The sequence below is a fragment of the Ictalurus punctatus genome, chromosome 11 (genome assembly GCF_001660625.3).
Source record: "Ictalurus punctatus breed USDA103 chromosome 11, Coco_2.0, whole genome shotgun sequence".
Lineage (NCBI taxonomy): Eukaryota > Metazoa > Chordata > Actinopteri > Siluriformes > Ictaluridae > Ictalurus > Ictalurus punctatus.
Window position 1 is genome coordinate 18,095,585 of NC_030426.2, and position 26,657 is coordinate 18,122,241.

At 38.1% G+C, this 26,657-nt stretch overlaps 2 long non-coding RNA genes across 4 annotated transcripts; one reads left to right on the forward strand and one right to left on the reverse strand.

Annotated features, from left to right (window-relative positions):
* LOC108271562 (uncharacterized) lies at positions 1-3,600 on the forward strand. Of its 3 annotated transcripts, none has more exons than XR_008397228.1 (6): positions 1-294; positions 400-478; positions 1,209-1,359; positions 1,741-2,523; positions 2,635-2,720; positions 3,166-3,600. It is a non-coding gene; the product is annotated as an uncharacterized LOC108271562 (long non-coding RNA). The 3 variants fall into 3 exon arrangements; XR_006983248.2 differs by having other exon boundaries at positions 1,741-1,832; positions 2,394-2,720; XR_006983247.2 differs by having other exon boundaries at positions 1,741-2,720.
* A 4,983-nt stretch (positions 3,601-8,583) lies between these two features.
* Positions 8,584-11,349, reverse strand: LOC128634034 (uncharacterized). The gene is made up of 2 exons (XR_008397232.1): positions 10,670-11,349; positions 8,584-9,529 (listed from the first exon to the last, which is right to left on the reverse strand). It is a non-coding gene; the product is annotated as an uncharacterized LOC128634034 (long non-coding RNA).
* Between the last annotated feature and the right edge of the window lie 15,308 nt (positions 11,350-26,657).

Sequence of the window (26,657 nt, forward strand, 5' to 3'; positions counted from 1 at the left end):
CCATGATCCAATGCTTATAAAAAATTCAGTTCTCTTTATGTCAGAGTTTCTTCATGGGTTAAATTATCATCTTCTGATTTTGAACATGACAGATTAGTGTGCCAGTTGCATCACATCATCTATGTGGATGTGTAGAGAGGTGAACATATCAGTAAAAAACGATGTTCAGTATGTAGTGTCATTAACACGCAGGCATGTTTGTCCTGTAGTGGAGGGCGGTCAGCGAGCGATCATCTTCAACAGAATTGGTGGAATGCAGATGGACACTGTCCTGTCTGTGTGGCTACACTTCAGGTAGTGATTATACAAATTACAGTTTAATTCATTGCAATACTCTTGTTGATGTACATCTATCTACCACCAATACCCAAATCTCACTGTTTTTCCCCCTTTTTACAGGATACCATGGTTTCAGTACCCCATTATATATGATACCACACAAAACCACACAAGATTTCCTCTTTGACTGGAAGTAAAGGTATATATTATTCCAGCGGTGTCATTTATTAGCTTTATTCTGATAAAGCCAAGCATTTGTCTGATCATCGCATACCTGTCTTGTAATTAAAGGAATACACCAGTGTCTTTATATAGAGCATCATGTAGTTCAAAAGCAGTTACTATGGACATAAACTTCGATGAATTAATTATACAGATTTAGAGCTTAATTTACTATAATACCTCTCACTCGAGAATTCGTGATTGTTCTGTAAAATATTTGTTTGCATAAAAGAATATTGACTCAAACAGTCTAACATACTTCCATTGTTGGTGGGTTTTCAGTTCTTTGCTCAGTATAGTGCAAAGCATGGTGTTTTTTTTTTTATCTGTGATAATTATACATTTGTGTATGATTGTAGCTAAGAAAACTGCGTATTCCTTTGAAGATCTCTGACAGTTGGTTGATTACTCATTAAATACTTCCATCCATCCATTACTGGTATAGCGTGTGGTTGAACTTTTAACATTAAATCATATACTAGTCATTTATCAGTTAATAAAACTAATGTGACCTCCTTGAGGACAGATCGCATGTAAAAGATTATTTAAAAGGGTGTTTTTTTCTAAAAATGTCATATTTACATGTATATACATTTATGCAACTAGGTTATTGCAAGGGTTTTTTCCCCCTCCTATTTTCCTATCATTGTATATTCACTATAACATATATTTTGTCTTCATGTTGGTTGTGTTTTGTGTGTGATCAGATGGTGAACATTGTGCTGCAACCTTCCCCACATGTACCAGCATCTGGGGAAGGACTATGATGAACATGTCCTTCCTTCCATAGTCAATGAGGTCTTAAAGAGTGTTGTAGCCAAATTCAATGCCTCACAGCTCATGACGCAAAGAGTTCAGGTAAGGCGCGCACTAATTTCACACGCGCACTAATTTTCAGCAGTGCCTGACCTGAACTAGCGTATGATCTTCTGGATCATAAGACGGAGCTTGATTAGCCAGTTAGCCAACTGTTCGCTTTATCTTTGTAGGCTCAAGTTTCTATCAGGCAAATCCTGAATATCCTGAGTGCATCCAGATTAAATTAGACATGGTTTATGTTTAAATTATAGTTTTATTTGAATTCTGACCGATATGCAAAAAGACACTCGAGTTATCATTAGAGGATTAACTTTGTTCTGAAAAACTTATAGTGTGAATTGGCCACATTTTATGTCAAATAAAACAGAGTCTATAAAGTAATAAAACTGATGATATATGCTTTTGTTTACATGCAACTAGATGTTTCAATACCTTTGGTAAGCAGTTTCCTACTCAAGTATTTGCTGAGATGATGAAAAGTTTTGTGGGAGACACTTCACAGGGGTCATCAGGTGGGCACCTCCCTTCTCAGATGTTTTGTTGATTTAAGGCCATTCAGGGGTTACAGCTAATATCACACAAACGTGTCAGCCTACTGCAAACTTACGTTGTTTTTTAGTGAACATGGCAGAAGGAAAATGAAGTTAAACCAAGAATGACGCAATCTCATAGGCTGATTAAATTGCGCGTTATAATGTCAGCTAGAGCCAGTGTAGGGTTTCACTTTCACATATATACCACAAAAATATTAGTAGTTTTCTCTAAATAACTTTGTGTTACATAATGTCATTGCATTGCTGTGAAACTCACTGTTGTAGTGTTCATTTAGAGCTGTGTGGGTTAATCATAGACATAGTATTTTATTGCAGAGACACTAAACACAGAGAACACACTGTTATTAAAGTGTCATTGTTATTTAGTGGGATCACATGTAATGATACGAAAAAAAGAACAAGATGTGGGAAATGTTCACTCTGACATTGCTTTCACTCCCAGTTGTTTAGTTATTTGTTTACTTCAGCCATGAATTTCATGTAGAGGTATCTGACCCTACCTGTACTCTCTGAGATCAGGTTTCATTTCTGATTTGTTGGGAGCTGTTTGAACGTGCTAAAAACTTCAACATCATCCTTGATGACGTAGCCATCACAGAGCTGAGCTTCAGCAAAGAGTACACAGCAGCTGTAGAGGCCAAACAAGGTGGTGTGTAACACACTGATACACACAACAACAGCTTTTTATTCGCACATGTAGTGAGATATACAGTGTAAAGGCTTGCCTGTTCAAGATTAAGCTGGTCTTGTTGTCCTCTAGCCCAACAGGAAGCACAGTGAGCTCAGTTCTTTGTGGAAAAAGCTAAGCAGGACAAAGCTGAAGGAGAGGCCCAAGCAGCCAAAATGGTGGGAATGATTTCCTCTATGCAAATTATATATAATCTTAATTTAATATTATATTATCTTTGATGTGTTCAGTAGAGATGTATGTATATGGTATGAGATAGTATATGATGATGCTATTTCTGGGTTTGTTTTTAAGAGAGGCAGTCTCAAAGAATCCTGGATATCTAAAACAGGAGAATTCGAGCAGCACAGAACATATATGCTAGAGATTTTGTGGTACCCTTTACCCCATTAAATAGTGTTTTATTTTGTAAACAATGTTGACGAGTAGCCAAACCAGGAATGTCGTCTTTATGATCATCTAACATGTTGCTCATTAAAAAAATAAAAATTTTTAAAAAAGGCGTACTTGTACTTGCATCATTTTATTTGAGTAAAGCTTATGACCAGCAATTCTGAAATATTATTCTGAAGGTGATCCTAATATTTCTGCTTTGTTTTGCAGATTGTCACTAAACAAAAAGAAGTAAGCTGTCCAGAAAACGTTTTCATTCTGTGTGTATGAGGTTGTGTGTGTGCAGTGACCTCTACTTCTGCAGGGATCATGTTCTTCAGGTGCCACTTTCTGTGTTTCCGAGGAATTAATCCAGTAATCACTTTTAAATTCATTACACACGTTTGTCAGTACAAATTCAACAAGATTTTTTAATGAAGTTCACTCATGGTTCTTTTAGATCATTGTCAACTGTATATTGCAGTTCTATGCAACACAGAGATCTTTTATGAAATTCTTAGTTTAATGCCCCCACCCCACCACCACTTTGCTGCCATCAAATGTATCATAGTAATATTCATACGATCACAATCCACCAATTTTCTAAAAATTACCCAATGTCTTCAGTGTAACCCTGTGAGACTTAATCATGAAAGGACAGCGAAATAAAACCTTTTTGTGTTCAAAATGTCATCCGGAATGTGTGCTTTTGTAAGTCTTTATCCAATGATAAAATGGTTAGTCTGTCAAAAATGTGAAATGTCAGTGTGTGAATTTGACTGGCCCGTTGCTGTTGTGGATTTATGAAGTGGAAATGTGCCTGTGACTACGCTTGGATGAAAAGGACAATGTCTTTCAAAAGTTTTTTTTTTTTTTCCACCGATGGGTTTGTGGGTAATGGCAGCTCAGCGTTTAAGGCTCTAATGACCACAAGGTTTTAAGAGATTTTAAATCCTAGGATCCAGTGTTGTGTCTATTGCTCCGCTATATGCATGAATTGTACACTGCCTCACTTGTAAGTCGCTGATGATGAAAGTCCTCATAGCGGTAGATCCCTCTCAGCCTCACTCTTGCATCATTCAAGGACCATCTGCGCTGTGCAGATGGATCTGGATCAGCGCTCAACACACCTGGTTCATCTCATCTGTGCTTGTTTCCCTGTTGTCTATTTTAACTTGTGTGTTCACGGATAAAACTACTGTTTTTTTTTTTCTGCCTCATACTGACATGTGTGTAATATTTTTAGGCATGAAGCAGCATCTTATTTGTCTGCATCTCTTTCTCAGTCTATTTTAACATGACTCTTTATAAGTGGATGAAGACGGGAAAGTTGCTGACTGCCTGTTTAAGGGCTCATCAGCTGGCTCATTAAAGTTCTTAACACAGATCTGTATTGTCTTAATATAATCAGATTATATTAAGCCTTTTGTACACATAAGAAGTGGAAGTTGTTATGTCACATGGATAGTTGCCCCCCCCCCCACACACACCCACCCACCCCCCCTTCCATATGTTTTTTCTGTGCAGCTTTCCAATAAGTATAGGTTGAAATATCTTCATCTCAACCTCATGGTTAAACAGAGCACCAGGTGGCGCCAAACACCAGTCCGTTCAGTGGCAGACGTCTTCCAGTCTGATTCACGAGTAGGTGGATTGTGTATTTATGGACTGAGGCGAATGCAGGGTTGCACCCAAAGCCACACCACACGTCTCTGGCTCGAGCGTGTAAAGGAGCGCGTGTGTGTTTGTTGCCTCGTGTTTCAAAAGGCGTGCATTCATCTCTGCCAGCTTCCATACAATGTGTGCCCGATGAAAAGCCCCATTGAGAGTGAGGGAGGGGGTGGAGTCACATGCTTATTCATGAAGGTCTGTTGCTCAGGAGCCCTGGCTCCCTAGAGCCCATGCAGGCATCCCACATCCACTGTAGCCTTGTGCACGACGACTCCTGCATGGATAAAACAGAATGGCGCCTGTTTATTCTAGATGTTGTCTCGTATTCCTTAAACCTTCAGTTCAGGATTCATTATTATTCAAGATTATTCATTGTCCTGAATTCAGTACAACGTTCTAGAGTATATGACATGCCTGTGGCATTCAGCTGATTGTACCAAATGACAGATTTTGGTGGTCGTTGATTGACATGAGGTGCTAGTGTCCTTTTTATCGCCTCTCGCACAAGCTCATTGCTTCAGCTGGTGTGTTTCCATAGCAACACTGCTGACCTCACGCTGCGACAGGTGCTCTGGGCATGGTTGCCATGGTGACTTGTCGTGATATCAGAACTGAGCTCTGGTTGCTGTGGTAACTACACCTCCTGGCTCAGCAGCTATTCCTGCAGAGCCTACAGGCAGAAATACTACAATGTCAGGGTTTTTTTTAAGTGTGTGTGTGTGTGTGTGTGTGTGTGTGTGTGTGTGTGTGTGTGTGTGTGTGTGTGTGTGTGTGTGTTTATATCTTGGTGGGGACCAAATGTCCCCTCAAGGATAGGAATATCTGACAGTTTTGACCCTTTGGTGACTTTGGCTTGTCCTCATGAGGAAAACCCCCTTTTTTGTTGTTGTTGTTTTTTAAAACAAAAGCAGATTTTATTCCATTCAGAAGGTTTCCTTTTGGCTATTGAGCTTAAGGTTAGGGTTAGATTTGTCAAGGTCCTCACAAGTATAGTATGACAAAAGTGATAGCACAAAAGTGTGTGTGTCCTTTGTCAGAATCCCTTCACTGCTTTTGTGTGTTTTGCATCATCTTGTAGTGATCCATTAGCTGCATTACAGATGCCGTTATTTGTGAACATCTTTACTGCAAATGTAGCGTTCACCTTTCAGATATTAATGTAGCCTTGACCTATCACTTATTAGCTCTGTTAAATCTCAGTTACAAACAGCTGCCAATGTCTAAATGCCTTCATTCATTTTAATCCCATTTTAATCCCTGCTGCACCTTTTTTATTAGCTTCTTTTAGATAGTATCGCAGATGGACGGGTCTGACATCATCTGTGTTGTGTATGAGAGAGAGAGGGTGTAAATGCAAGTAAACCTCATTGAGCAGCAGAGCATGTTATTGAGTCTCTTAATGCTTTTCTCATGTCTAAAGAGCTTTTCAAGGGCAGTGAACATTGTGTTAAATCTAAAGATGGCGCTCTTGGTTAACTAATATGCAATGGCCATAGTGCAGTGCATCTACATGCAGAGGATATAATAGTCTCATTTTCCTACTGAGTAAACATCATAGAGATGTTCATGTAAATGACTGTCTACATTTATACTAGGTGTCCTTTAAATGAGTGTCCAAAAAAAAAAGTAGCTTGGTGACAAGAAGCTGGGAACATTAAATAATGTGTGTGTGTGTGTGTGTGTGTGTGTGTGTGTGTGTGTGTGTGTGTGTGAAAGAGAGAGAGAGAGAGAGAGAGTTTCACATCTCGGTGACAAGCCAAGATCACGTGTACAGTCTATGTGCCTGCATGGTTTCTGTGCCTCATTAAAGGTGTGTGTGTGTGTGTGTGTGTGTGTGTGTATGCGTGTGCGTGCGTGTGGTGGGCCCCACATGGCAGAGGTGTGGGATATAGTGTGGCCCCTCCCCCTCTCTAGCCCAGTGATAAAGGAGTCTGGTGTATCTACTCTCTCTGGCCCCTTTCATCCTTTTGTCCCCGCCCCCGCCCTTGTCTGCTCTCTGCTGTCTTCTTCTTCTTTTCACTCTATCATCTTCCTTTCCTCTTCCATCTCTCATTTTTTCCTCTATTACTTCATTCACTGCTCCTTGTGTCGTCTTCATTGATGCTAGAGATTTAAGTTTAAGTGGCTCTGGTTGCAGTCATCTGAAAATAAACACAGCCTGGTCTTTTAAACACAGATTTTTTATCTCTTTGAGAGAATGTATGTTCAGTTCTAAAGCTTTTTTACTATTATGGACAGAACACTATTTAATGTGCATTAAACTGATCATAAATACATAATTCAGAATGAACAGATGTTAATGGATGTTACAGATATTTATAAGAGGTGCACTATTGTTTGTTTTTGTTTTTAAAGGAAAGACAGCTGGTCAGGACTGGAATCGCAATGTGACAAACAAGTCACCGTAGTGGGAGGTTGTTGTTTTTTTCAAGCAGGTGAGCAGTCAAATATGAAGCTCATGGGGCAAAGACCACATTCATTAACGTGGACATTGCGTTTATAGTGTAGTGCATTCATTTTTTAAAAATCCTTTGAAACCGCCTGATTACGGTCATACTTTAACAGTTTTTAGATTTCTTTAAAAGTAAATTAGAGAAACTATACATTAAATTTGTAGTTGCAAAAGTAAAAATGTACTATTATCAATAACCATTTCTAGTGCTACATTAAACCTGATACACTTTTGTGACACCTATCTGTGATAAACAATGCAAAACAAATTCTTAACATTTCCATTTGACTCACCTTCATAGAGCCATCTTAATTTGTGGGCAGGCACATATAAAAGTAATAACTGGATAAGAAAAAAAAAAGCTGCCCAAAGCACATGTCTATTTCTATATCTGAATACAAATACAGATATGAATTTTAGGAGCACTAAACTGATACAACACCCCTAATGCGCATGTCCGAGTCGAAATGTCAGCTTGAAGTACTCTTCAGCCGTCTTTAACATAAACATAATTAACCTCCTCTCCATGCTCATTATCCGAACAGACAGTTGTGTCCCAGGATGGAGAACATCACTTGAGCACAATCCCTTCACATTCATACCCATGTACTTAATGTTGCTAATGCTTTTTATTTATTTTTTTATTTTTATTTATTTATTTTTTTTTTTTAGACCACTTGATTAATCTATCAGTGTTTCTACATTACAGCTAATCCTCTTCATGTCTTGGCTTCACCAGAATCCAGATGTGATGATTTGAAAAAAAAAAAAGGGGGGGGGGGGGGGGGGGGGGGGTCTGGAGCATATGCAGACAGATTTATTTTTACATGTTAGAACATTTCTACCTTTCTGGCATCTTCATTTCTACTGAGAAGGTAAAAAGTGAGTGAAAATGAGAGATTGATTTGCCTTCTCTTTTAATTAAAGTAAAACAAATACTTTGATTGATTTACTTGCCTTCTGTGTTGTTGTGGTTTTTATTTGTCCTTTTTTTATAATATAAGAATAATAGTGACAGTATTATGATTGGCAGTTAAGGCTCTGGGTAACTGATCGGAAGGTCGGGGGTTCAAGCCCCAGCACTGTCAAGCTGCCACTGTTGGGCCCTGGAGCAAGGCCCTTGCCCCTTTCTGCTCCAGGGGTGCTATATCATGGCTGACCCTGCGTTCTGACCCCAACTTCCTACAAAGAAAAGAACTGCACTGTGCTGTAATGTACATGTCACAATAAAGACTCATTATCATTATACTAATTCGCATGCACCTTATGGAAACCAGCCATTTATCAACACTGAACATGTGTAAGTTAAATTAGACGATGAACCGTATAATGGGTAAGGAATAAAACATGAAAAGATGTGCAGTTTTAGGAAAATTATCAACAGTGGGGTTGTGTGAAGTTGGCCAATGCAAAGTGGATTTCCTGTTACCACCCTGAAGTTGATGATTTTCCAATAACAGCACATTATAAAGTGTTACCCAATAATGACATTATTTTAATAAATAAAGAACAGCACATAATCTTGATCAGTTTGTAGTTACATTTAATCATGTGGAACATCCATGACACAAATTACTTCCTGTTGTCACTTGTGTCATAGCAGCTATAAACTGTCATTTCTCTTTAAGTTAATGACAGCTTGTAAAACTGCAGCTTGTCATGTTACAAAGAAAAAGGAAAGCACAAAAACCTGTCCTGAAGACTTTCCTGTGGTGGAAAACTTACTGAATGTTACAAAACACTGATGGTTATACAGCATGTTTTCTTTGTTTAATAAAAGACCATTTTTAATCCATTAATTTTTAGCCTTCATTTATTTGAGTTTTTGCCAGTTTCCCTTGGAGCCAGCACTAAAATCAGAACTGATGATATACAAAATTAATCTACAACTTCTGACCAAACAGAATCAGGAATTTAACAATGTTATAAATATATAAAGCATGTTACTAAAACACACTGACATTACTAAACAATAAACAGAATGGAATGGAAAATGAATATAACAAAAACTGTGTAAATGAATAAAGTACTATGACACAGCGGTTAGTTGGAAATGAATGTTACTGTGTTACATGACAAAACATAGTTACAAAACATTTGAACCAGAAAATGTGAACTTGTTTGTCATGATCATCTGAATTAATTATGATTAGATGAATGTGGAATTATTCTGGCATGACTAATCAGGTGATCTTCAATCTAGATGAGAATGCTAATAAAAAGTGGCAAAATGTTTCATAACTGTGTGTTTACATAAGAAAATATGCACTGAATTGCTTATATTTTTTACCTATATATATTTATACATGTATATATGTATATATAAGTGAGTCACTGATTTATCTTAGATCAAGGAACCTGAATGGTTTGCAGATATGAGCAGAGATGAGTAATTCTTACCATCACACCGTGAAAGTAGTTCTCCGATGTCTGAGTCTAGGAGAGCTTCCTGTTTTCATGTTCACTGCTTTCCTGTGGTGAGGACAAGGAAATAAGCCTGTGACCAATCATAGCAAACATACAGGCTGTGGTCAGCTCTGAGGCTCAACACTGCTGAAGCCTCACATATATACACACACAGAGTACTGTATATTCAGGGCTGGATAAGATACTGAGAAATGCTACTATTTAAACTAAAGTGGAAGTAACCAGCCAAAAGAATGTACTCAAGTGAAAGTAAATGTTGCTGCTTTTAAATGCACAAGTATTAAAATATTACAACTGTAATGGACTTAAGTGACAAAAATAACAAATACACAGCATTTCCAGAGAGATGTGATATTTTGGACAAAATGCTTTCATAGCTGAGCATGTCGTCCTGACGTTGTAAGAGGTTGGTATTCAGTAGATTTTTACGTTAGTTTCATTAGAATATCTACTTTTTGGGACTGAAAAGTTCAAAGGCCTTAAAGGAGCAATTTATCATTAATACTGTCCTCTGCTGACTGTGAGGTGAATTGCAGTTACAGTGAAATTATTGGCAAGGCTCGTCATTCCCACCATCTGACTCCCCATACTCAGAAACTGTCTTTTGAGTTGTTCTTCTAAGGAAGAGCATTAATCAGTTCCTCCAGGATTTTGCAATCACAGAAATTAACTCCAAACCATGCAAATTAAATTACCACAGATTTTCCGCAGATTTGGGACAAGACACGTCCTCACAACACGCACTCAGCCAAAGCCCTCTTCTATTCACCTGCGTTGAACATGAGTACAGCTAAAAGGTCTCATTTTCCAACAAACATCACTGCGAAAGCCCGTGCAAAACAATTTCATGCAATTGCAATTTCGCCAAGTAGTTTGTAAATGAGAAATCCTTTATTCTCCTGGTATGTGCTCGACAAAGTGATCAGCTGATCTTTAATGTACATGTAATTGCATTTCTTACAAGAGTTCCAATACACTCCTACATGATTCATGCGGACTGATATGTGACAAAAATCGATCTTTATTTTTTAATGTTTTGTATTTTGTTATAAATAAGAGAATGACAAAGGAACTCATCTGAAGGTCAGAGTTAACAAATACAGTATAAAGCATTTTAAACTTGTTATGAGGCTGCTCCACAGAATCACAGTCCAATAAAATAAAATAAAATAAAAACTCTCTCACCTGTCCTGCTCTTAAAATCCTGTCTATCATCTTGTGTTTTGAAGAGGACCTTGCATTGTATCCTCAGACTATATTACAAATTAGTCATGAACAAATGTGTCCTCAAGTATGAGATACATCAGCAGTGACCTTTGTGGTAATAAACTGTTTACTGTATCTCCAAACCACAGAGCTGTCCTCTGACTGTAAAATGATTGCATAATCAGCACAAACATCTGCACTGTAACATGGACACGGCTGCCAGGTTCAAACGTTCACGCAGGAATGTTTCAGTTCAGGTTGAGTCGTGCTTGTTCTCCCCAGAGATTCATGCTGAAACAATGATTAATCGAGTTGTCTGTAGGAGGTGGCCTTCTCTCACACCGCTGACCTTCACCAATTCACACACGCGCAGATACAAAGAGAGATCTCTCCATGGTTTATAATACTTTCTTCACATAATCCTGTTTATGAGAGTATAGCAATTATTAATACACATCTATCGTGAATACATATTCCTGACAGTGGTAGCTTGACAGTTAAGGCTCTGGGTTACTGATCGGAAGTTTGGGGGTTCAAGCCCCAGCACCATCAAGCTGCCACTGTTGGGCCCTTGAGCAAGGTCCTTAACCCTCTCTGCTCCAGGGGAACTGTATCATGGCTGACCCTGCGCACTGACCCCAACTTTCTAACATGCTGGGATATGCAAAAAAAAAAAAAAAAGAAAAGAAAAGAATTTCACTGTAATGTATATGTGACCAATAAAGACTCATTATACCATTTTTGGTATACCTACATGCGGTGGCATCTAAAACTGAGAAAGTCCCATTAAATTATGTGTTTGATTGATATTTGCAGAGATTGGAGAATATGAGACAGGACAGGGATGGTGGACATTGGGTGATATTTGTGCGTGGTCACCTGTCCAATGCTAAACCTCATCGCAATTTATTTCCTTATGCAGAGGAAATGCCAAGAGCGTCATCACCAGTTATTAACTTTCTTCTGTATGCATGTATCAGAGCCCTTGTTTTTTTTTTGTTGTAAGTGCGTGTTCATGTTGATTATTCATGAGGAGTTGGTGGTGGGTTTAAATGGGCCAGAGAGTTTAGCTGTTCCTAAGTCTCTCAATCTGCTAGTGGAAACTGGCCTTCACACACAACATCAACACATATGACTTTGAATCGATCAATCAATACCCAATTATTGATCCTTGCAATAAAAAAAAGAGCATTATCTTTGTCTCTCGTGGTCATGTGCTTTCAGACTGGTTTGTGAAAGCATTTCTCATATTAGGTCTCAAACTCTCATGGTAGTTGCATTTCTGTGGATCAATGAGAAATGAGATTAAGATGTTCTTGCATTACTCTTTATGCTAAATTCTAATGTCATGCCTGTTTATGAGCAGACAATACTCCCTAAAATTTTTTCCAGCATCTCTATGCTTGACTACCACAAACAACAATTCACATTTGTTCCCTTGTACTGAGAAAAGAAAACGATTCTTTGACTTCTGTATAAGAAATTGGGTGGCTGTGGCTAAGGTGCTAACACGGGTTGTCCAATAATCACAAGATTGGTGATTCAATATCCAGCGCACATGCCTCCACATGTCATAGTGTACTTGGGCAAGACACCACAAGTAATTTCCTGATGGCAGGCTATAGTGAGTGTGTGTGTGAATGGGTGAATGATAAACCGAATGTAGAACCATTAAGGTTAAAAGGCGCTATATAAGTGCATACCATTTATAACTGGGTTTTTAAAAAAAATCATTTAAAATTCGCCTGTTAAGGAAGTATAAAGGCAGTTAATTTTCTGTTTAAAATATTTAAAATTCTATTTTAAAACAGGCATGTCCAATCTTATCCAGAAAGGGCCGGGGTAGGTGCAGGTTCTCATTCCAACCAAGCAGAAGCTACACCTAAATCTATTGAAAGCCAAGCTCAACTAATTAAGTAGGTGGAATCAAGTATGGCTCGTACTTGATTGGACCCACACCGGCCCTTTGCGGATAAGATTGGACACCCCTGGTTTGAAACATTAGTAGTAGGTGAAAACAGTAGGTGTTAGGATATGTCAAACATGGAAAAAGCTTATTGTTCTTAAATAATTTAATCAAACTTTCCAAATTCGAGTGATTCAGTAGTGAGTAGAGTATTTTCAAGATCAGATTTTTTTTTTTCCAGAAGAAGCACTGATAGGAGCTCCTTTCATAATGATATGGAAAAAAAAACCCAAGTGCATCATGCAATGCACATACCACAACCATGACAACCTAGCTAGTATTGGCTAACTAACTAACCTTGCTTGTTATAAATTCTTTCCTCTAAAAAGGTAGTCTCAGCTCCCAGGATTAGTTATACAAATTTATGGCTTCATTTACTAATACTTTTCTTTTTTGCAATGTTTACTGCCCCAACAATTGCCCGTGGTAGTTCCATTATAATGTGGATTTCACTTCCAAGTGATTTCAAGTAAATGCCTTTTCTTTCCATTCTTTTTTCAGTACAGTCGCACATGCACTAGAGGTGCAGTTGGAAGAAACACTTGAGTACTCCTTTAATCTTTGCTGATTTTCTTTCTGAATCCTCAACTGGTTTTGGCCTTCTGTCCATGCACATTTATTATTCTTAGCCACCCAACAATCCTCCTCCACATGGACTGGGCTTTTTCTTTTTGTGTGGAGTCAGATTGCAGAAGGCCAGATACTGAATTAGGCAGAGTACACCTAAATATAAATTTGTATTCCCTGTGTGCAAATGAATTCACTTTTCCTTCAATTCTCCCCTGCCTCCACTGCCTCTTATATTTTCTGTGCCTCTGTCTTATTTCTTGTTTCTCTTTGCATTATCATTATCAGTCCTTGCTTATCTAAGTTTGAGGACATGAGAAAGCTGTGATTACAGAAGTGCTGAATACACTGTGCACTCTCAGTAATGAATGAAAGTGCCTTTTTTTCCATGAATAAAAAAAAGCAAACTGCAGTGTGAGGTTAAAACTGAGTGGAAACCAGTTTGCTCTCATGTCTTGCTACTGAGTCATTATTCAAATACAGAGCTCTACATCCTGACTTATGTGGAATATTCATAACCCTGTCCACAGTCAGGTGTGTAGAAAGTGTTTTGAAACAGGGCGTTCCTTTACTGGTATGTTTTGCGTACTTATAATGCTCTACTTTGTTGGGTTTTTCTAAGGTTGGAAAAGTGAATGTGCAGTCAAAACTTCTTACTTTTGGGGTGTTAATGGGGGTTAAGCATGAAGCAAACTCTGTTATATACAGCAACAGTACATCTGCAGTGTCATGATGTTTATATATTTTTAACTAAATTAAAAAATGTAGCAAATATTTAAAAATAAGATAATTTTTTTGACAAAAGAACACTTTATAAGTATTTTAGAGGGTTGTTTTGCTGGCCTGTATTTAGTTGGAGAGCATAATGTTAGCTCTACTGCCTCTCGCCGTATGTGTAAAATGAAGCTGTGAGAAAATTACCTTGTGGTTATGGACTGCAATTCACCTGAATAGCTTGAAGCTTTTTTGTCTTAAGGACAATGGTGGTTACAACAACATTATTTGTTCTATTTCACTGTTGTGTTTGGAGGCACTTCAAGTATTTTCAATTATTGTAGGTTGCATGGCCATTCATTGTATCCATTTATTTTTTATTTTGACAGCTATAGCCTTTTAATATCTGAATGTCAGACTATGCATGTCTTAAATCACAAAACAAAAAGCATATTCTATTTGTCTATTTATATATTGGCCATAGTAGGTAGTCGTTTAAAGGCTGGTGGAAGATCACCCTTACAGGATTATGTGTGATTACTGCTAGCTGTGTTTAGCTCATATCCAGCCTCTTTAATCGGCCCTAATCCTAATTCAGTACTCAGTGTTTAAAAAACAGGAGGGCACAAACACAGTCATATACTTTAACTTAAAATACTGGTCTTTTAGCTTGTAATGATGGCAGGTGTTGTTAAAATGGTTTGCGTGCATGGGCCAAACCTCACAAGTTCACACAAAAAATATTATATGTGGTTTTTGAGAACCCTCAGAGAAGAGTTTAAATCCTCATTACAGGAATCAGACTATAGTGATGGTATAGCAGTGGTGGCTCACCCACATGAAGACTTCATTCACAACCCCATACGTTTTAAATTCTGTTGAATCTCTTTTGAGTGACCAACAATTTTAAGTTTGCTATTTGACAGCTATACTACGATATTCCACTGATTTACTTGCCTCTCTAGATGTTGTGCAATTTTGGGGCAGTGTGCTCACATTTAATTCCATACAGTTATCATTGCACCTAGTGATCAAAAATTTGAACTGTAACAAGCGCCACACCGAGGCCCACTGGGGCAGGCCTCACATTTCCCCATGCTTGCCTTCAGGATTTTGAGGTTTTGCAATTGCAAAAATGAACGCAAAATTCAGCAAATTCTGCAATATTCTGAGGAGCTTGCAATTTTTCAAAATTACCACAGATTTTCCACAGATTTGGGCCAAGACTCATAATGTGACATCATCACAATGCGCATTCAGTCAAAGCCGTCTACAATTCACGTGCGTCGAACATGAGTACAGCTAAAAGGTCTCATTTATCAACAAACATCACTGCGAATGACACGTGCAAAACAATTTAATGCGATTCAATATTTTTCCGCAAAAAAAGCACAAAACTTGATTTTTAACAAATTTTTTTTTTTTTTTTTTTTAAAGCTGCAACAAATTCAAGCATTTTTGACCACGACAATCACCAAAATTTTTTTTTTTTAAATACAAAATCCTCTACAGAGTGACTCTATGAATATTTTCAGTGGATGAGGAGCAACACGCAGGACAGTTAATGAGAGGGTTGTCAGGGGCACAGTTTTTACACCAAAATTAGGCTAGTTGAACAATACTCTGTAGCTGCCAAGATCTTGTTGTAAAGCAAATAATAGCCTCTTGACTTAATTTTGTTTGAGACTGAGTTATTGTTAGGCTGTATTCCTGCCTCACCATTGTCAGACCCACTGGTGTGGTAGAGCCAGAAAATTTGGTCTATCCAATTTGGGTCAATGATGATTTTCATATAAAGATGAGATGAGCACTTCATTGTCATTGTGCAGTGTACACATACAGAGACAATGAACTGCAGTTAGTCTCTGTTTTGCCATTATAGATTTGCCATTGCTGAATTTGCTGCTTTTTCCAGACTCTTGTGAAGACTTTCTGTTGTTTGCATGTTGTCAGCAGGTCTGCTGGATCTGAATCAGCACATTATATCTACAACTGGGCCTGTGAAATCTTTCATTTGTTATATCATTTGTCCTTTAAATATTCCTTTTATGCACTTAAACTGTTCATGTTCGAAATGAGTTCAAAATTAGTTCACACCTCAGTTTGTTCCTTGAGCTGAATTCCAGTTTAAATGAACCTTAGGTTATACATTAGATTGCGTAGAGACTACGCAAATAATACTGCTTCAGAGAAGATATTCTGTTATTGTCTTTATGACACCTGTTAACCTCTTCACATGCACATTTCTTCAATTCCAGACAGAGAGTCTTATATGGTATGCAGTCATGCATAGTCTACGCTTCATGACTATACTATGAGAAAGACGAAGTTTGAAATAAAAGTTGCAAGGATAGAAACACATTAGATTCAAATGAATAAAACTCTTTGTGTCATACTAAAACATCTTTAACCATACCTTATGTCTAATGTTCTAAATGCTTATGAGAAATGTCACATGGTTTGCTGAATCTGATCCTAACTGACTTATCAACCAGTGATCATGGCATGAGTAGTGATCATGAGTAGATTTCTACAGGATAACATAAGAGTATCTTTGAGTTGAATCTAGGTCAAAAGAAAATACAATGATAGCCACAGTATTAATGTCAAAGTTGGTATCTATGTCTATTATTTCATTTAAAGATTAAATGGGTTGAATTGACTAAGACTATTTATGAATTAACTGAAATATATGTAATGTAAGGCACCTCAAGCAATACTATCTCTCTGCCAGTATATTTTTAACTGGACCGGTATTAGTGAAATTCTATGCCATTAACGTGCAAACTAAATGGTCTGCACTTATATAGCACTTTACACTGTGTCTCATTCACCCATTCACACACAAATGGTAGCAGAGTTGCCATCAGGAGCAACTTGGGGTTCAGTGTCTTGCCCACGGACACTTTGGCATGTGGAGTTACGTGGGCCGGGAATCGAACCGCCAACCCTATGATTAGTAGACAACCCACTCTACCAACCAAGCCACATCCACCCTGCTAGTGTTGCACTTACTAGAATCACCTGGTCATCCCTGGTGTAATCTATAAATATCCACATAATTTTCACTAGAAATGTGTGTTTCATAAAATATGAAACTTGTTTTAGATTCTTCGTGTTGTGAGACAGAATTCTTGTTTAATAATTCAGCACATTAATACAACATCAAAATAATTGCACTCTAATGATAATTACATGTTTATGGCCAGCCCTGGAAGAAAAAAACCCTCATAATATGATATTATGTTTATTGAAATATATATGAACTACATGCTTGAAAAGAGGTTATAATCATCTCTGTAGGCCACAGTGTATAATACAGGAAATTCCTTTATGAAAGTGTACCAACCCCAGGCAATATTGCTCAGTGAAGCAAAGTAAAAGTGGCATTACCTGAACTGACAAAACCACTATGGTGCATTTATTTTTGTGTTTAAATGGTAATGACCCAAGGGGGCTAAAAATAGACATTGTTAGTGGATAGATAGATGGATGGATGGATGCTTTATGACATGGAGGGACACTGTAGTGTTACAGTAGCATTAAAAGTTCAGATTTCAAATTTATTAAAATATACACAAATGTGCCAAAGAGTACAAACACAGCATCTATACATGGATAAGCATGAAACAGTTGATGAGAGTTAACATAGCGTTGGTCACATGGGTTTGTTGGAGTTCAGAAAAACATCATTAGAAGCCAGGGGGAGCGATCATTACAGAGCCTGATTGCCATGCAGAGGAAAGATCTAATGGTATGTTCCTCAGCACAGTCTTTTGCTAAAGGCGCTTCTCTGTTTAAGTGTTATGGATGTGATGAATGTCGTTGACCATAATGGCAGGCAGTTTACTGAGTGTCCTCCATTCTGCTACAGCCTCCAAAGAATCCAGTTTGGGCAATTTGAGCCTAACTACTGATTTCAACACATGAATACACATTTATAATCTAAATTGGTTTAAGTGAAAATGTGCAAAAAGTACAGGAAATAGGTAAAGATGTAAAGTGACCTATAATAAATAGGATAAAACATCTGTCAAGGATGAAGTATAGTGGAGGAGATGTATAAAATGAATATTAAATACACATGTATATGTGCAAGGCAGGTGCAGCCGCCTGAGGTTTCCCAGTTTGATCCTGACCTTCATTTATCATCTGTGATGAGTTTCATATGTTCTCCCTGTGTCTGTGTGGGTAATCCAACTTTCTCCCACCTGTTGTCCCATCACACGCGCAGTGTTGCTGGATATCCCTGACCAGAATGAAGCAAATACTGAAAATAAATAAATGATAGACTGCAGTATTTTTAGAGACAGTTTGATACACAGTGTAGTACAGTGTTGTATTGGCTGTGAATTATTCAAAGTTCTGTACTACAGTGAAGAGGGGGCTGTGGCTGATGAAGGAAACAGCTCGGGGGGAAACGCTGTTCTAGACAACTCTAATTTAATCTTGTTGTTGCATTAAGATTGAGGCGTTCTGGCCAAAAGTATATCAAACATGGGATGAATGCTTTGAAAATGAGTCAGTCATGTGCATGTGTTATAGTTAAACTTTTATATCCACACCCATAAAGTCCAGGAAACTCCCTCACAACTGTGGATGCTACCATGGAAGCTCAAGTCTTTACAGGTCAGGAAAGAATAACTGATGAAATCTTGGTTTCAGAGCACTTAGAGTTCCTGTGTCACATTTCTGTGGCATATTTAGCTTCGTGCTTTAAAAAAAAATCCTGCCTACAAGGAGCTGTAATTGGGCCACAGCAGAGACGTTTCATGGATCCTCCTCCTCCTCCTCCTCTTTTTCATGCACAGAACCGTTTGAGTGGCAGCTTGCTGCTTCCTGAAGCTGCCTTCTGCACTTCGCTCCTTTCCTCAACCAAGTCCATGTATGGTAAGGGACTAATAGAGTAGATGGGAGGAGGGACAGCTGGGAACAGTCAAGGCCCTAGAGGTAAAATTAACTCAAGAACAACTATTTACTCTGAGGAACAGCATATTAAGGACTGGAGACTAATGTGAACACTTGGAGTACAGGATAATATAAAGCAAACAATGGTATGTACATTACACACTGATGTTCATAATTATCTTCCCTAAAAGGTAAAATTATAGAAAAAGTACCATTTGGACCAAACTGTAAAATATTCACACCCTACTGAAATATGTGATCTGATTGGTGTCAATCATGACACTTCTACTTGGCATGCCTTGGCTAGTATAAGACACCAGGGAGATTTCTCAGAAGACCAAACACCAAAGCAGGGGGAAGCTGGCTTACCTCTGTGTCTGTAGTATGCAATTCTGAATATTTATTCTTACTTTACTGGTATTTGTGTCAGAACAGCCACATCTGACATAAACATCAATAGAAGCACAGGAAACCTCTCATTTATGAATAAAATGAGCATTAATATAGCTCTCCTCTAATGATAAAACATTATTTACAAGTATAAACTTCTACACAAATGACTCGCATTCCTCAGTTTCCCATTTCTGGGCTGCCTTCATGAAATTTAGAGCTCAGACACTCTTATGAACTCTAGAGCTAGGAATTAAATTCTGTGAGTATAATATGCCACAAAAATCAACATAAAGTTACATCAAACTATTGTATCCAAAGCACACAGGTTGATAAGAGAAGGTTTCATTATGGTGCATTCCCAGAAATTAATTCTGCATAAGTTCCAAAAAGATTTCAGACACATTTTTCAGACTCATAGTTTTATATGCACAGCATTATTTGCTCGTGTTTCTGTCCTCTGGTCTATAATTATCTATCTATTAGATGTTTTTCGTTTAGAGTCCTGAGAAAACTGAACAGGACCTTAAGGTGATGTTTAAAAAATATAAAACGGAGCAGCATAGACATTGGGACTAGCACAGACGCGCAAGCCATAATTCAGTGCCAGTCCAGATCCATGTGTGGAGTTTCATCCATGTCTTCTTTTTTTTCCTCCTCAATGGCCACCAACACCTGCGCAGTGTCACGTTTCTCCGTCCTTGCCTCCTGTTGCACCGTGCATGCGCACCATTCTCACGCATGCGCACTAACAGCTCCTCCTCCGCATCCGCCATTTCGTATTATCTCACCCAGCAGCTTTCTCCTGCCGTGTCATGGTGGAAGACGAAGAAGTGTTTGTGAAAGCAGTGAAAAGCAGCACGTGACGAATACACACTGTCGTAACATTTTTTAGGCTAATGATATTTATTTATATAATTATTAAGACCGAATAGCAGTTATGATGTATAAATGGCGCATAGCTGACATTGTGAACGTGAGTTTTTTCACGTGCTCGCCTCCATTTTCTCGAATTTTCACGCCTCAGGTCGTGAGGCGCGCGCGCAGGTGTCACTGTAACGCCTTTAAGCTCAGTCCGGGTTTCATCCTGTTTTCTGCCAACTTAAAAATAACTAGAAGATAAAAATCCCCAATCTGTATGTGTGAATCATTTACATGAACATAACCTAAATTTAACGAACTAAATTCCAGCGTTGTCATGTATGCTTTACCTCAGGGAGCCTATAAAGGTTATTTGAGGTTATTACTGACGCAGTAAACAGGAATAACCCCCCCCCCCCCCCCCCCCCATACAAAACATCAAGATTAAATCAAATCTGGATGAAAACCTCATGAATGTGATTCATGCTGGGGGAGGGGGTATAAATCCTCATAGAATTTTTAATGGTTATAATGGAAATTGTAATGGTACCTGTGGGTCATGTTATGTTTAGTGGATATCATTAAGGACCTGTATTCTTAATACGTACTACTGTGTAATGGAAACCATTTGGTAATGGTTTTAATTGTTAACAGCTGATGGTTTATAATGGTACTTAGAATTTCTGTAATGGTTTCTATAGTCCCTATCCCCCCAGCAGGGTCTTCAAATGATAACTTGCAACAGTGTCTAGTTAACTGCAATTAGGCATATAAAGCACAGGTGTACACAATAAAACTGTATGATTGCTGTTGTGTAGTTTGTATGGGAGTTGGGAGTTTTTTTGTTCAATTAGACTAACAGATTGGTTTATGCTGAAGTGTGTATTGCTGTAATCACAAATGTAAATTTAGGCCAGTGAAACCTTCATCAAGAACATACTAATAAATCGGTCAAACAGGTTTATGGTGCACACTCTCAGAAATTGGGGTACTAAACTGTACCTTTCATTGCCATTGGGGTGGTACTCTCAAGGGTTTTGCACCTTTACTTGGAAAATGTATGTAGTATATTATGTACTAGTTTTATAAGAGTGGTCCTTAAGGTCTACTTATATACTATAAATAATTTTTAAAGGCATTCTGCATTCACATTACCAGGTAAAAACACTAAAGGCATAGAAGATATACTCTTGTGATGTACCACCCCATTGACAAGGAAAGGTACAGTTAAGTAGCCTATTTCTAAGACTAAAGATGATCGTTTACTTTGTCAGTCATGTGGATAATAAGCACTTGTTTGAAACAGTAATATTGCACTCATTATTATACACTGTATAATTTAGAAATGAGCAAGATGTACTTTTGCCTCTGGGAAAGTGGTCTGCTATGTGTGGGTTGTTCCATTTTTTATTTGACTGGATTTGTTTGAAATTGACTTTTTTTATTCTTCTTCCAACATCTAAGCAAATTGATGTGCTTCCTAAGCTACTAGTCTGGCGAATTTGATTTACAAATGAGTTGTTTTTCCCAGTTTTGCAACACATGGTAGTGTGATTATTCAGGCCTTGTGAAATATAAAGTCTCTCGTGGAAGAGCTTGAGATATAGGGCAGTACAGAATATGCAGAGCAAGGCCACTAGATGGAGACAAACTACACAATATTGTCTAGAATTTCCGTTTGACTTACCGGTGATGCCATGATTAAAAATTGTTTTAATTTTTTGCAATATCATATTTTTGATCTATAGTAATTAGGAGCATCGGTTTGAATTTCTGACCATTGTGCGAACTGGGCCCCTGTCTAAGGTAATTTTTACTTTTCTGGGACAAAATAATTAGTAATGAAATCAACAGAAATCAATAGAAAGTGTTGTGCCTAATATTTTGTAGTGTTTAGTTTTTGCACCTGTGATTAAAATTATTTTTTGGGGGGGCTTGCCACACATTCAGTGTGCACAAGACAAACAAAACACTGCACCACAGCTTTCAGTTACATATTACTTTACATTTATGGAATACACCCTTATCCAGAGCGACTTACATTTATCTCATTTATACTACTGAACATTTAAATCGTAAATGGTCTGCTTTTATATGATGCTTTTTTAAACCTTAGTGGTTCTACAAAGCGCTTTACACTGTGTCTCATTCACCCATTCACACACACACACACACACACACAGACACCAGTGGTAGCAGAGCTGCCATGCAAGGCACTAGCTTGCCACTGGGAGCAACTTGGGGTTTAGTGTCTTGCCCAAGAACACTTCGGCATGTGGCCGAAGTGAAATAAACTGCCAATTCTACATTTAATGGACAACCCGCTCTACCACCTGAGCCACAGTTGCCCAATTTAAGGGTTAAGGGCCTTGCTCAAGTGCTCAGCAGTGTCAGTCTGGCAGTGCTGGGATTTGAACTCACGAGTAACATCTCAACTGAGCTACCACAGCCTTTTTTAAAAATGTTTTATGTTGTTACTTGTGTTTTGATGAATGACAAATGCTTTTTAATATTTATATGTATAGAAATAGCTAATAATGTATAAATCCATGGATTCTACACAGCCATGTGTTATGTACCTGAATACTGTAAAATGTTCATATTTCATGCATTAATAAAGATCTGCCTAACAACACTATGTACAGATGTGTTCAGTGAATATAACCGAACATAGAAGGTCGGTTCTTGAGAGAGAGGGAGTGAGAGTATGTATGTATGTATGTATGTGCAAGATTGTTATATATGCTTTGAATGTGACTCAGTCATGCTCACCTGCAACAGTTAATAAGTTTTATATCCACACCCAGAAAGTCCAATAAACTTCCTCACAACTGTGAATGTTACAAGGGAATTTCAAGTCTTTACAGGTTGAAAGGAATGAGTGATGAAATCTTGCTTTCACAGCAGCTAGACTTCCTGCATCACATTACTGCAGCAGACATGTACATACTCTATATAAGATGAAAACAAGAAAACAAAACTGTACAAGTACATGATAACTGCAAACTTTTGAGTTTCACAGGAATTTGACATATTCCTGAAACATATTCCTGAGTCCTAAAGTCTGACTGCAATACTGAAAAAGTGTATATATAAAGGAATATGGTAATGATTTTCACTTGTTCCTCACTTTGTTTGTCAAAAAGTAATATTTTATTTCAATAATCAAAGTAGGCAGTGTATAAACTGTATAAAAATAAAGTTTTCATCGCTCTTCTTGTGATCACTGAGAGGATTTACTGTTACCATCAGTGATGGGCATTATGTGTTTTACCACTAGAGGATGTCAGAGCATTGGGAATAACCAGCTTCTTTATCTACTGGTGTCTTGGTGTACTCCATAGTCGTCGTAGTGCTCACATCATGACTCCACTATTGGCAGTGGTCACCATTACACACACTGTCAGACATCAAACACAGCAGATACCCCTGCCTGTAGCTCAGACAATGTCTAGCCTTAGATTTCTGTGTCATGAGTAAAGGTCATAATCTGGACTGTCTTTTGATCCTATTATTGGTGTCATTTTCTGTTTTCTGTCCTGTGTGTGGGGTGAGCAGAGATGGGCTGTGTGCCAGAGTCCTCTGTCATCGATGGTGTGTCCAATCATACGAGATTTAGTCTGACTCCACTGCTCATCTGTCTTGAGAACCTGGATTTTTCCCATCTGTTTTTACTTACATGTGCTCTACACATTTGTATTTATATACAGTATAAGACTGAATTAAACTAGTCATTAATTCAAAGCTAAGATATTTCAGTGAAGTCTACCATTTTTGCTTGGCTGTGTGTTAAATCCTGGGGAGAAATTTGTCATCTGTCTTGAAAGGGCCATAGTATCCAGACAAATATGTTACTTCACCTTAGTACTTATAATTCTCTTCACCTCATACTGTATATGCCAGCATACTTCAGTTCCTCCAGAGTTTGTACATACATGCTAAGACAGGACCAAAAATGAATAGACTCATTCCTAAATATCATATAGACCATGGTATGCTGTATGTCATCAAAACATACTGCAGCCAGAGCTTTGCGAGGAGTGGTTTGTTATTTAACCAGTCATGTAAAAAAAAAATAAGTACACCCCATGGAAATTGTTGGGGTTTTTAACATATTTGGACAAGCAAACATTTGATCATCTTTGAAATAGTGCCTATTAATGAACTTGATATATTTGAACAAAACCACAAGGAAAATTAACTTTTTCAATCATTTATTCAACAGAAATATCAATAGATGTGATATTCTTCTGTGTAAAGTAAGTACACCCTTGGTCACAGAAGCTAGTATTGCCCCCTTTAGCAGAAATAACGTCTTGTAGGCGTTTTGTATAATTGTCCACCAGGCTTGCTGGAATTTTTGACCACTTTTCCATGCAATATTCTTTCAGTTACAAGATGTTTGAGAGTTTTCTTGTATGTTCTGCCCATTTCAAATCCCCCCCACAACATTTCAGTGGGAATCAAATTCGGGTGTGTTTAGGATCCTAGTGTGTTTAGGATCATTATCCTCCTGAAAGGTCCACTTTCGGTTCAACTTCAACTTTCGGACAGATGGCCTCACACTATCTTCAAGCACTCTTTGATATGATGCGAAGTTCATAGTTAAATCATTGAATGCAAGTTGTCCAGTCCCCCGGGGCAGTGAAGCAACACCAAACCGTAACATTTCCACCACTGTGCTTCACAGTTGGTATGAGGTGCTTCTCCTGAAAAGCTGTCTTTGGTCAGCGCCAAACATGTCTGCTGTTGCTGTGGCCAAACAACTCTATCTTTGAGTCGTCTGTCCAGAGAACATTATTCCTTTGTTATTTCCTTTGCCTATATGCTCATTAACAAAATGTAGTCTTGCACAGGCTTTTTCCTGGCACACCTCCCATGCAGGTCAAATTTGTGCAAACTCTTTTTGATTGTAGACGCATGCACCTGATTCTAATTTTATTTGATTTGAAGGTGCGATAAATGTAGGGGTACATGGTAAATGGTGCACTTATATAGCACTTTTATCCAAAGCGCTTTACACTATGTCTCATTCACCCATTCACACACACACTCACACACCAATGGTAGCACAGCTGCGATGCAAGGCACTAACTTGCCATTGGGAGCAACTTGGGGTTCAGTGTCTTGCCCAAGGACACTTTGGCATGTGGAGTCATGTGGGCTGGGAATCAAACCGCCAACCCTACGATTAGTGGACAACCCGCCCTACCACCTGAGCCACAGCCGCCCCATGAGGGGTGTACTTGCTTTTTTCATGTGACTGATCTGTTTTATGTTAATATCATTGTAAAAACTACTACAAAATGTAAATATGAATGTCATTTCACAGAGTGTATCAACTTTATTAATAGGCACTGTTTCAAAGAGGATCAAATGTTTGCTTGTCCAAATATGTGTGTACATGGGGTGTACTTATTTTTTCCCATGACTGTATGTATAAGTACACCACTGCTGAGATGCTCATTAAAGGCCACGATCATATGCCAGGTACCACTTAAACACTATAGCATGTAGTTGAGAAAGACCCTCTCAACATGGCCTTCTACATACATTAGCATTAGCCTGATGGAATAGGAATGAGTGTTATAATTGTTATTATATACTCTTTAAACTCAGGGCCAACAGATGACAGGTTCAGCACAACATGCCAGCTTAGTGTTTGTTTTATTCTTTATACAAACCTGTCAAGGTTAAAGTTCTCCGTGTGTATCTGTGCCAGCTGATGCAGGGTTGCAGTCATTGTGCAACAGTTATTCCAGAGGAATTTGTCCATAGTGAATTGCAAACTCTCCTCTTTTGACCTGGTTCAAGCAAGATAGTGAGATTGTGAATCAGGTATTTACATTTTTGAGCCATGAACCAAATTGATTGGACTGGACCCAGTTTAAGTATTGAGGATATGATCACCATTTGATGCTTATTTACTGTGAAGTGGGCCGGTACTCATCAGCATGCAGTACCAGGATGTCTACATTTTATTATTTGGCATATCTTGACTTTTTCAGCACAAGCTGCCGGTATGCCTGAAAAAGTCATGGTATGCCAAATAGTAAAATTTTTCTATAAATGTTTCAATAGTGAAATAGTTTCTGCCTTCTCCATATCATTCTCTGGGCGATTCATAATTACCCTACATAAACTACATTACCCAGTTGGCACTACGTGATGCTCATCTGTTCCCTTCTCTCATGATAAATAAAAAAAAATGAACAAAAAAGTCTCAAGATAAATAATGTTAATGCTAGTCTATCTTTATGTAACGTAAACTTATTGCTAGTCTAAGTAATGTAACATTAATGCTAAGTAACCTTAATGCCAATAATGTTGGTCTGGCTCTAAAAGGGCACAAGGAGAATGTCTGAGCCAGACAATGACTGCACTTACATGCACATCAAATTCCATTCAAGGTCTATATTCGGGTTACATTCATATTCTGAATATGATGTTTATATGCGTACAGGCATTGGAATATTCTTGTATACCTGGTTGTTGTGAGTATGCTTGAGTTGCCATTCCTAAATACCTAGCCTACAGCTAAGCATCTGTTAGCACCCACAA